The following is a 12,743-nucleotide window of genomic DNA, read 5'->3' as shown; positions in this document are numbered from 1 at the left end:
CAAACCCAGTTGGAGGGAGGAACGGACCAGAACTAGTTTAGAGGTTGGGCAAAGGATTGTCCTCCCTCTACAAGCGGGCACTGGGCATAAATGTGGATGCCAAAGACTTCTCCTTACTACACTCTTAGACTTATGAAGAATCAGAAGAAGAACTGCCCTGCTGTTTGAAGAATCTGAAAGAAGGCTGGACCTGCCTACCTTGAACCCAGCACCCCAGAATTGACCCTGAGGGTCAGCTGGCTAATCTCCTGTTTGAACTACAGGGACACAAACAACCTTCCAGAGGCCTTCTTCTCTGAGCCTGGCCAACTGTACTTTTTCTGCATCCTGCTAATAGACTCATTTAGAATGAATTCTATACCCAAAGTGGCACCATCCTGGAACCTTGGCTGGTGTTAGAGTGTACTTCTCCTGTCCCCAAGCAGCAAGAAGGTGGACTTAGAAACTGTTCACCAACTTTCTGCCCTGAGATTTGATGGAGACCGGGGTTGCCATTGAACCTGCAGCCATCAAATCGTCAGTCAGCCTCAACTTGCTTGTTTGCCCCACTGCAAGAGAAGGGACTTTCAGAAAAACTTCTAACTCTGAACATAGCTGTTGTCACCAGGACCGATGCCGAGCTGCTTCTTCTGATCAATGCCAAGGCTTTTCCGGACACGACGTTGATGGCGGGGGCTCCTGAAGAGGGAGGTCCAAGTGCAGTCATCGACATGGCTCTGCTTTCATTCCAGCTTGCAGGTTGCCCCGCTGACGACTCATTGACAACCACTATTTCTCTATAAATATTTCTAATTCAGAAGGTAAAATTTCCACCGGAATGAACCTGGTCTCTATATTCAACCGGTAATCTATTGCACTCGACCTACCTTTTCACTTCGGTTTGGGTTAATGGATAAAAAATGGCCCTGTGCAGCCTGCCACCCATTTTAGGGTCCATTACGATGCAGTTCGGAAACCATTCCAACTAAATCGGTTTTAGAATGGTTTCCGACTCAGATTCTGGAAATCCCTCAGAATGATTACGATGGTTCCCAACACCGTTCGATCGGACTCTTATTGACTTCAATGGGAGACTTTGTTCCGAACGCATACACAGGCTCCCATTGAAGAAATGGGTGGTTGGGGAAAATCATGCACCCTGTGGTGGGCACCCCAAGGTGCCAGCCACAATGTGTATGGTTGGAAAGGGGGGACCCATGGGTATCACCACGGGCAAGATTCGGAGGCCCCCGGGTGAAGGGGCGTCTGCTATGGGCTCCCAAAGTCAGATTCCAACAGCCGATCAGTGTCCCAACAACCGATTTGGAATGGCTCTCTGAATGCAACATCCTTATCATTCGGTTGGAAACGCGCTCCATAGACCTGTACAAGTCGGCTCCGAACGACTCGGTTCCTCCGAATGCCTGTTCAAAACCGAATCGGACAGTCCGAACGGTTTCCTTACATCATAATTGGTTGCTCAGAAATGTTTCAGAACGGTCGGAAACAAGGCTTCCGAATCAGATTCAAATTAATTGATTGCCGCTCGGAGCCATTCCGAACAAAATCATAATCGACCCCTTAGTCATTAACCCTACCGACTAATACATTTTCAGCCAACTATGTAAAGTTGTGGTCAGCCAAATTTTTTCAAAGATTTTGTCCAGAGATCATGAATGCTAAAACATTTTCTTATTCTTTTTTCTGTTCCCGAAATAGAAAAATACTTGATATAATCCTCGTTTTTTTATATACAGGAAAAATGAAATGAAAAATTAATTTATAAAGTACGTTAAACCTGAGGGTATCTAAGCTGAATGCCCAAAAAATAAAGCTCCTAGGCACAGAAAATCCAGAGAGCCTATGATGAGAAAAGTCATGTGTTTAATGATTTCTTGAATGGGGCAAAGGAGTCAAGTCTAGCGAAGTCGGCAGGCAATGAATTCCCTAACTTGACAGCAGCCCCAGAGGTGGACCGACTGCCCCATTTGACTTTCCAGAACCAGGGCATTGAAACTTTCCTTGCAGAAGAGAATCTGAGTACCCTTCTTAGAGTGTACCAGCTGAAGAGGTAGTAGAGCTGTTTGAACCCTTTGTGATGGAGAGCAAGGAAGACTAGGCAAATAGCCCTAAAACCAATATGCTTCCTCATAGGAAGCCAATGTAGCGCTCCAATGCCTTCTCTGACAGACACTTGTTTGGGAGTGTTAAGAATAAGGTACACAAATGCATTGTGCAACACTTGTAGCTTGTTAAGTGAGGAGGCATTGATATTCAGATAGAGCGCATTGTAGTAATTGAGTCTAGCGGAGACTAAATCAATGACCACCATGTGATGCAATTTAACTGAAATAAAAGAAAAGACCTCCCTAAGAATCCTGGTTATGTAAAACAGGTACTCGTGATATGATTGACCTGTGAATCAAAGTTCAGGGAAGTGTCGAAGATTACTCCAAGAATTTTGGCCACTTTAACAGGCGTATGTAGAGGGCCACATTCCCCAAGCCAGCAACCACAGGACCATATGGATACGTGTGCATCAAACTCCAGCACTTCAGTTTTTTCTGCGCTCAGTTTAAGAAAGTGTTCTGTTATCCAGATGTTAATCTTAGTCATGCAAAGATTAATCTTGTTAGCTACTGAGGGAAAGTTGTCAGAAATAGATACAATAATCTGTGTGTCATCGGCATATGAAAATGCTTGAAAGCTGCATGAATGTTGTAGGTCAGTGAGAGGAGTAACATACAAATTAAAAAGAGTGCGGCTAAATGAAGACCGCTGCGGTAGCCCTAGAGGAAGGCTAAATGCCTTCGTTTTTCAGCCCCCACACCTGACAACCTGCACTCTGTTGATAAAAAGGAATGGCAGGACTTGAGGGAATTCCATCTGATGCCTGCCTGATGAAGGCGTTGAACCAGACGCACAGGTGAGACGGTGTCAAAGGCTGCCAATAAATCTAGCCGCACCACCAAAGGGAATGATGGACGGAGTGTAGAACAATGCAAGCACTCACGCCCAGTCAACTGATCTGGGTGTAATCCATCATCATTCTTTAGCTCACTCTGCCACCCCAGTTCAGACATGGCCATATGCAAATCAGTCTGACCCTGTGCCTTATGGGAGCAGTCCAGCCAGAACTGCCAAGCCATGTCTTCCTTGGACCAGAAACTAGCATCCTGGGGACGGTTTCTGGCTAATCAGCCAGTCTAGCTTGAATCCAGTGGCAAAGTGAGCAAGGGACCCACGTCTGGGCACACCCTGCCAACTTAGGGCAAACAAAGTAATACCAAAGGGGATTGTTAGATTTGGGGGGTCTCTAGTTGGCACAGGTAGGTACTTGTGACAAATAGGAACCCTTGTCTCTAGTCAGGGTAAGAGGGTACACTCCTAAAATAACCCCTGCTCATCCCATTGGTAGCTTGGCATGAGCAGACAGGCTTATCTCAGAGGCAGTGTGTAAAGCATTTGTGACCACATACAGTAACCCAGTAACAACACTACACTGGGTGTTACAATGGACACCACACAAGGTTTATATAAAAAATAAGTATTCTTTATATAGACTTAACAGAAGATCACAAACAACAAAAATCATCAATACTATACTTAAGATGGTAGCTTCAGCTTAGTTCTGTTTAGTTCTTAAGATGCGACACTTTGCGTCAATGTCCCTTACGATGCGTTGCGCTTCCACAGCAGAAATGTTGCAGTGATGGAAATGCAGCAAAAGTTCAGGTGCAAAGAAATAAAGATGGTGCTTTCTCCTTGATGCGACACACTTCCCGGTGATGCGGTGGCGTCTGCTGCAACGTCGGTCCTCTTCTCCGGCGATGCGAGATACTTTACACGATGCGAGCCGCCACAGGCCCTGCAACAAGTTTCCCATTGATGTGGCGGCATCTGCGGTGACGTCGATCTTCTCTTCTGGCGATGCGAGTTGCTTTCACAACTATGCAAGCTGCGACAGGCACTGCGACACGCTTCTCAGAGATGCAGCGGCGTCTCATGCGACGTCGATCCTTCTCTCCTGCGACACGCTTCCCGGTGATGCGTCGACGTCTGCTACAACATCGATTCTCTTCTCCGGCGATGTGGGGCGCTTCGTGTTGTGAAGCGGCAGCAGCAGTTCGGCGACACGCTTCTTGATCTTGAGTCGTGCTTTCAGCTCCTTGCGACATGCAAGTCCCCCACAAAGTCCAGCACAGTTGCAGGCACTTCAGGAAGACTATTGGGGAGCGGGTGGGTGAAGTCTGTTGTCCCCGAGACTTCAGCAGGAGGCAAGCTCTGTTCCAAGCCCTTGGAGATCCTTCACAAGTTGAAAGTAAAGCACACAAAGTTCTTCTCCTTTCTTTGGCAGTCAGGCAACCACTGCAGGCCAATCCCCCAAGCAGCACTTCAGCTTAGGGATAGTCTCTCCTCAGTTTCTTCAGGTTCCTCTCCTCAGCAAAGGTTTCTTCTTGTAGTCCAAAAGTGATCTAAATTCTTGGGATTAGGGTCCCAATACCTATACCCCAAAATCCGTTGTCCTCTAAGGGCAGAGGGGACTTTGCCCAGTCTAAACCAGTTCTGGAGCACTCTGTTTACATGACTCCTTCTTTCCTTTCACAGTGCAGGGCAGAAACATCAGATTCCCCACAGGAGGGGGAGCCAGCATTGTGGAGGAAAGACAAAGCCCTGGAGCACTCTGTTGACATGATTCCTTCTCTCCTTTCAGAGTGCAGGGCAGAGACATCAGACACACCATAGGGGGTGGAGCCAGCACTGTGGGGGGCAGGCACAGTCCTATTCAGGTCCCAGGTGCAACTCCTCCCTCCCATCTATATGCAGATCTTTCTATTCACCACTGGGCGGACTCACCCTGTCTCATGGAATCCCCCAGCCCTGTCACTCAAACTCCAGACAAGAAATACACAACCTAGTAGAGTCAAGCTTGGATAGTTAGACAAGAGAATACCTACTTTCTGAAAGTGGTATTTTCAAACACAGAATGTTAAAACCAACTTCACTAATAGATGTATTTTATCATTCTGAGTTCAGGCATACTAAACTCGAATTTCTACCATGTTCCCTGAGTCAGTTAGGATTATAAAATGTAATAATATAACTGCCCATTCTGGCCTATGGAGAACAGGTAGCCTTGCAATAGTGAAAAACGAAAATGGTTGTAATTCATTATTAGGACATGCCTCACACACCAGGGCATGTTCTACCTTATACTTACAATGCACCCAGCCCTTGGGCCTACCATAAGGTGTCTGATATGAAGAAAAGGGAATGTTTATGGACTGGCAAGTGGGTGCACGTGCCCAGTCAACATGGCAGTACCAGACTGCACACAGGCTCTGACACACTTTTACAGGGTGCTTCTTTGGGTGGCACGACCAGTGCTGCAAGCCCACTAGCAGCACTGGGCACACTCAGTGTACTGTACTAGGGTGTGACAAGTAAACCAAATCAGCCAATCATTGAATCACTAATCTATACATCAATTTACAATAGGGAGAGCATATGCACTTCAGCACTGATCAGCAGTGGTAAAGTGCCCAGAGCTATAAAACAGGCAACAACAGGTCAGGAAAAATATAGAAGGAAGGCAAAAAGTTCAGGGATGGACTGAGTTTTGAACAATGCAAGCACTCACCCCTAGTCAACTGATCTCATCCATCATCATCATTTAGCTCACTCTGCTACCCCAGTTCAGACATGGCCATATGCAAATCAGTCTGACCCTGTGCCTCATGGGAGCAGTCCAGCCCGAACTGACAAGCCATGTCTTCCCTGGGACGGAAACAAGCATTCTGTGGCCGGTTTCTGGCTAATCAGCCATCATCAGCCAGGCTAGCTTGAATCCAGTGGCAAAGTGAGCAAGGGGCCCACATCTGGGCATACCCTGCCAACTTAGGGTGAACAAAGCAATACCAAAGGGGATCATGGACTGAGTGTTTAACAATGCAAGCACTCACACCCAGTCAACGGATCTGGGTTTAATCCATCATCATTCTTTAGCTCACTCTGCCACCCCAGTTCAGACATTGTCATATACAAATCAGTCTGACCCTGTGCCTCATGGGAACAGTCCAGCCCGAACTGCTAAACCATATCTTCCCTGGACCAGAAACAAGCATCCTGGGGCCGGTTTCTGGCTAATCAGCCGTCATCAGCCAAGCTAGCTTGACTCCAGTGGCAAAGTGAGCAAAGGACCCATGTCTGGGCATAACCTGCCAACTTAGGGCGAACAAAGCAATACCAAAGGGGATGAAGGGGATGATGGACAGGGTGTTGAACAATGCAAGCACTCATCTCCAGTCAACTGATATGGATTTAATCCATCTTCATTCTTTAGCTCACTCTGTAACCCCAGTGAGGAAATTGCCCCAGATAATATGGGGGATAGCAAAGCTATTGCCCTAGTGTCCCTAAGTGATGGAGAGATGGTGCAGAGAGCTCATAACAGTAGAAAAGATAAGTAGCTGGTCACCATCAATGAGCAGAGGCTATACCTCTGAGGGTGGTGACTGCACCCGTGGTGGCGAGGGAACCGATAGGGATTTTTTCCCATGTGGGGTTCTCCAAGGAAGTGGTATCTGATCATGGGACCAGCTTCCATACATCAAGTTTATGTCAAAGGAGTGTGGGGTACTCTAAAAGTTCTTCACTTCTTACTATCCCCAAACAAATGGGTTTGTTGAGAGGTTCAACAAGACCCTAAAGGGCATGATCATGGGGCGTTTCGAGCCCCTGAGATGGAAGTAGGATGTCCCCCTGCCATGCCTTTTGTTTGCCTACAGAAATATCCTGCAGAAGGGGGTTAACTTCAGCCCCTTTGAACTTCTGTAGGAGCACCCTGTTGAGAGGATCTCTCAGCATGGTGAAGGAGGGCTGTGAGCAAGTTCCTATGAATACCCCCCAGGATGTGGTCCCATACGTAGATGAAGCACTTCTGGAAGAATCAGGAAGCTAGCAAAGAGATCATGAAATGTTATTATGACCCAAAGGCCAATTTGGTCGAGTTTCAGCCTGGTCAAATAGCGTGGAGCCCAGGGTCCTGCAAGATCGCCTGTCTGGGCCCTTTGAGGTGAAAGAGCCTACCTGGTGACTCTTCAGACTCCCAGGCACCCTTAAAAGGTTTTGCACATCAATCACTCCAAACTCCATTTTGAGAGGTCAAAAGTAACCATGTTCTTGATCATGAATGATGGAGTGGAGGATGAAAATTAACCTCTCCGAAACCTCCTTTCTTCCAAGGAGCAGGAAGTCGAGAGTGTCAGCCTCTCCCATATCCTGATCCTAGATCAGAAGAGAGACTGCTGCCAGTTGTTATGGTAGATAACCTCACTCTTCTCTCTTACCCCAGGACTCACTACATGGTGCCCCCATGATGTTGATACAGGGGATAGCATGTCTAGAGTACGATCTACAGGCTGTCTAACAAGGGGGGGCAGCATAAAGGAGGGAGTCTCCAAAATGCTGGGGATAGGGGTCCTTGAGCCCTCAAACAGTCCGTGGTCCAGCTCAGTGGTGCTGTTCCCCAGGGCTACTCTGGCAGCTGCCACCCTAGAACTTCTTTTCTGCATGAATTACTGGAGGCTCAATACAGTCAACAAGGCTGCAGCACACCCTATCCCCCTGGCTGATGAGGTCATAGATTTGTTGGGAGCAGCCAAGTTCCTCACCACGTTTGACTTAACGTTTTAGTACTGGCAGATTACCTTGACTGAGGGGGCCAAAGGGTAGTCCATATTCCGTACCCCAGAAGTGCACTTTCAGTTCTGGGTGATGCCCTTTGGATTGAAGAATGCCCTTAATACCTTTCAGAGTTTGGCCAGCCAGGTACTGGCTGGGATGGAAAATGTCAGTGCCACCTATCTTGATGACATTGCGGTCTTTAGTTCTAGCTGGGAGGACCACCTGTGCCACCTAAGCAAAGTGCTTTAGACTCTACAGAGGGCAGGCCTGACTATCAAGGCCAGTGAGTGCCAGATAGGGCTCGATTCAGTGGTCTATTTGGGACACCAGGAGGGAGGAGGTAAAGTGCAGCTCCTCTAGGCCAAGATTGAGACCATTCTGGCTTGGGAACCCCCCAAGACCCAGGCAGAGGGGAGAGCCTTTTTGTGCTTCACTGGTAATTGCAGGAGATTCATCAAGGGTTATGGCTCTATTGTTGCACCCATGGCAGATCTGACTTCTGAGAAGAAGCTCAGACAGGTGATCTGGACTGAGGAATGGCAGAACACTTTTGATACCCGGAAAGAGGTCATGTGCCCAGTATCAGTGCTCAAGGCCCCTGACTTCTCCAAATAATTCATGGTCCAGAATGACACCTCAGAGCATGGCATAGGGGCTGTGCTCTAAAAGCAGACAAAAAGAGGACCTGGATAAACCTTTAGCCTTCATCAGTAAGAGGTTACTTCCCTGGGAACAGAGGTGGGTTGCAATAGAAAGGAAGCCTTTTCAGTGGTTTGGGCACTGACAAAGCTGAGACCATACCTGTTTGGCGCTTACTTCCAGGTTCAGACAGACCACAGACCCCTCAGATGACTACTTCAGATGAGGGGTGAGAATCCCAAACTGTTCAGGTGGTCCACCTCCCTTTGACACTGTCGATCATGCTAGACTCTTGTTGAGACTAGCTGAGATAGGCATCCGTGACCAGGCACTGGATTGGATACACTCGTATCTATCCCAAAGAACACAGAAGGTGGCGCTGGGTTCTGCTTCCTCAACACCCAAAGTTCTTAGCTGTGGCGTCCCACAAGGGTCGGCCCTCAGCCCCCTCTTGTTCAACATCTACCTCGCCCCACTGTTTACGCTGATTGCCAATTGGGGTGTTAAGGCAATCTCCTATGCCGACGACACCCAATTGGTATTTCCGTATTCAGAGACATCGGAGGAGTCCTTCTTGAGCTTCAAGGGATGTCTCCGAGATGTGGCATGTTGGATGAATACGAATAAATTAAAGCTCAACGCCAATAAAACAGAAGGGATCTTGTTTGGGAAGGGCCCTCCCCCACCCCCAGAGCTATGGTGGCCAGCGGAAATGGGACAAGCCCCCTCGCCCAGCCTGACGGTTAAAAACCTGGGTGTGCGGTGGGATGACAGGATGTCTTTCTCCACGCACATTCAACAAGTAGTCGGCTGCTGCTTGAGCAAATTGAGGAACCTTCACAAATTTCTGAGACTGCTACCTGAGAGTTGCCGTAAAACAGTAGTCCATGCCACAGTGACATCTAGGCTGGACTACGCCAATGGCCTCTATTTGGGCTTACCTAAATACTTAATACAAAAACTCCAGTTGGTCCAAAATGCGGCTGCGAGACTGCTAATGAGAATTCCCTTTAAGCATTCAGTCTCTCCGCATCTTCGATCACTTCATTGGCTGCCAGTTGCCAGCAGAATCAAATTCAAGGCACTCACGCTGGCCTTCAGATCCTTATTTGGCACCTGCCCAAAATATCTGGAAGCTCGGCTACCGAGATACCTTCAGGCCCGTGCGCTACGTTCCAACTGCCGCGTTCTGCTTGCGGCCCCCAGAGTGAAAAGGGCGAGACTGGGGGGTCGAACTTTTTCGGCAAATGTTGCGACATTGTGGAATACATTGCCCCCAGAAATTCAGCACGCCCCTTCTGAAATCTGCTTCAAGCAACTACTAAAAACCTGGCTCTTTACCCAACCGCACTAGGCATCTTCACTTCGGTCCTCTTGGTTGATGGTGTGCTTTCAGTGCCGGGACACCTCCTCGCGAGGTAGCTGTTCGCGCTATATAAAATGCCGTATTATTACAGGTATTGGACTTTATGGTGGAACACTATTCTGGATAGACCACACAAATGCTGAAGGTCTCACCTGGCTTTTCTGCATTAGTGAAAAGAACCCCCAGTAGGTTGGGTAGTTCCCCTGACTTTCCGCTGAGGGAACATGCGTTAGACCTTACATCCTTGGCGTGTTAAACCTTACATCCTTGGCGTGGTTTAACCCCTAATGTTTTGCCTTCAGACCTGTTTTGCTGACTTCGTTTTTTCCTGGCTTTAGGACTGTGTGCACTTTATCACTACTAACCATTGCTAAAGTGCTTGTGGTATCTCCCTTAAAACAACATGGTAGAATTGGCTATAACCAATTGGCATATTTAATTGTATGTCCCTAGTAAAGTGGTACTCCCTCTGCCCAGGGACTGTAAATGAAATGCTACTAGTCGGCCTGCAGCACTGATTGTGCCACCCACTTCCAGTAGCACTTCAAACATGTCTCAGGTCTGTTATTGCAGCATGTGTGTGCTGTTTTAAACTGCCATTTCGATCTGGTAAAATAAATCTTTTGCCAGGCCCAAACCTTCCTTTTAAATACAGCCCAGAGGACAGGGTGCAGTACACTTAAAAAGTTGGACAAGTACTTTTAAATTGTACACGTCCTGGTAGTAATAAACCCTTAATATCATTTTTACTATTGCAGAGCCTACCTCTCCCATGGGATAACATTGCAGTTACCTTAATTATTACATTTAATACGCTGTAATTTCCAAATAGGAGCAGGTACTAGTTCATGTTTGGTGTATTTGAAATTGTAAGAACAAATTCTAACTCATGGTGAAGTCAAATGCTAAATTACAATTTTGAAAATGCCATTTTCCTGCCTTAGCCCTTTGGTGCCTGCAGCCTGTCTCTGGGTCACAAGACTGGGTGTATTTGACAGTTGGGCTTTGTGTATTCCCCCTGGACAGCTTAACATAAATTGGGGCTTAGGTGTGCCTCAGTGGGCCATCACTGGCAGGATGGAAAGGAGGAGCTGGGCACAGCCCCACTTTTACTTGAATACAGCCCCACTTACTCTTGAATAGGCTGTCTCCTGCCTCCACACAATGGGCTGCATACCCTTTGTAGTTAGTCAGGGGCTAGGGCCAGGAAGTCATGGCACCTGAGTACTTCAAAGGCATGCCTCTAGAAGCTTTTCCCAATTTCAAAGGGACGACTGGGTATAAACATTGGACATCAGATACCAACTCTTCAGTACACTGAACCTGTGGATACTCTGCTGCTGAAAGGGCTGCCACTCTTAAGGATATCTGCCCTGCTGTGCTGACAGCTGCCCTCTTGACTGGGTGAGAAGGACTGGACCTACAACTCTTGAACCCAGAACCTCAGAGTGACTCAAAGGGCTATATGGCTGGCCTCCTGATATGAAGCCTTAGGGGTTCAGCAGGCTTCCAACAACCTTGTATCTGCACCTGGACTCTGCTATCTGTGCCAAGTGGATGCATGTAAGTGTGCTTAAGGTGCTCTGCCAACCTTGGTAGAGCCAGCGGAACTGACGCATCTACTCTGCTGAATGGCACAACCACGAGCAGAACTGATGCATTGCCACATCCATTTTGATTGGACCCATCGTGAAGAACGACATCACCTTTGCAGCTCACAATTACCTCAGAACTGCTACTGCATGATGCATCCTGAGCACAGGCCCTCACATCCCTCGCTGATCACAGCAACAATGAGGACACCAGACTTCACATCGTAGCTTCATATGGGCTCGCAACCAACACATCACCTCAACTTTGTGATGCATCCTCGATGCCAGCCTTAGTATCGCAGGCCCTCATTGACAGGATCCTTGGCGAAGAAGCAGGACCACACACCGCAGCCTCGCTGCATCCTAGAACTGACACAGCACCTCAGCTGTGCAACTTTCTGCAAACCAGGATTTGAGGTGCTTTGTTCTGCAGGAATACTGGGTCCCTGTAGCCGGCATGGTCTTCATCGCGGTTGCCACGAAATTGTGACTTTGTCCCGGTCCGGCATGACCAGATAGCCACAGCAGGCACTTTTGTGCTTTTTAGGGCTATTTTTACTGAAATATTTAAATTTGCATCTACTGATTTTATTTTTGTCAATTTGGTCTTGTTTTATTTATTAAAGTCAGTTCGATTTTTCTAATTTGGTGTGGGACTTTTTAAAAACTTTATTGCTGTTCGAATTTTGCACAAATACTTTACACAGTGCCTCCAGATTAAGCCTGACTGCTCTGTGCCAAGCTACCAGAGGGTTGAGCACAGGTTACTTTAGTGTTGGCTTGTGACTCACCCTGCACAGATAGTGGTTGCTGCTTGAGTAGGACTCACACCTCAGTTAACCAGTAACCCAATTTCTTACATGCATTAATCATGAGCATGATAATTCTGCTTGTCAACATTATTATACTCCATGGGGAGTATATTAAATTCTGAATCACTCATAACATATATCCAAAACCTGGATGGTAACAATATCTAAGTATGGAAACATACATTTAGATTTGCCATGATCTTCCACTTCCTAAAAGGGACCTCACTGGCTCAAACTAATACTATGTGTTTGTGCTAATATCTATGTCACTCTCCCCTAAGTTGTAGTAGTAACCATCTAGGGGTGAAAAGGAGAACTGTTAACTGGTACATTATGACTCAAATGTCTCCGTCAATACTCTCCATAAGGATGTATCCCTTCTAAATCACAACTTACATGTATCTAAATTATATATGATATGCAAAACCAAGACAAAAGCCGAAACATTTTACCTACCAAAGGCTCCCATTGTCCAAAAAAGGACCACATGAGACTCAAGTCTTCAAGTCACTCTTACCTTCACGTTATGCAACTATATCCAGTAACATATTTGCATTGCCTCCCCTTACTGTGGTTACCCTCCAAACGTATTCCCACCTCATGATCAACCTAACTTCAGATGTCATAATGTAACATGGAATAAATAGGAATACATATATAGTGACTCTT

The sequence above is a fragment of the Lissotriton helveticus genome, chromosome 1_2 (assembly GCF_964261635.1).
Source record: "Lissotriton helveticus chromosome 1_2, aLisHel1.1, whole genome shotgun sequence".
Classification (NCBI taxonomy): Eukaryota; Metazoa; Chordata; class Amphibia; order Caudata; family Salamandridae; genus Lissotriton; species Lissotriton helveticus.
Note: the sequence above shows the minus strand (reverse complement) of the source record.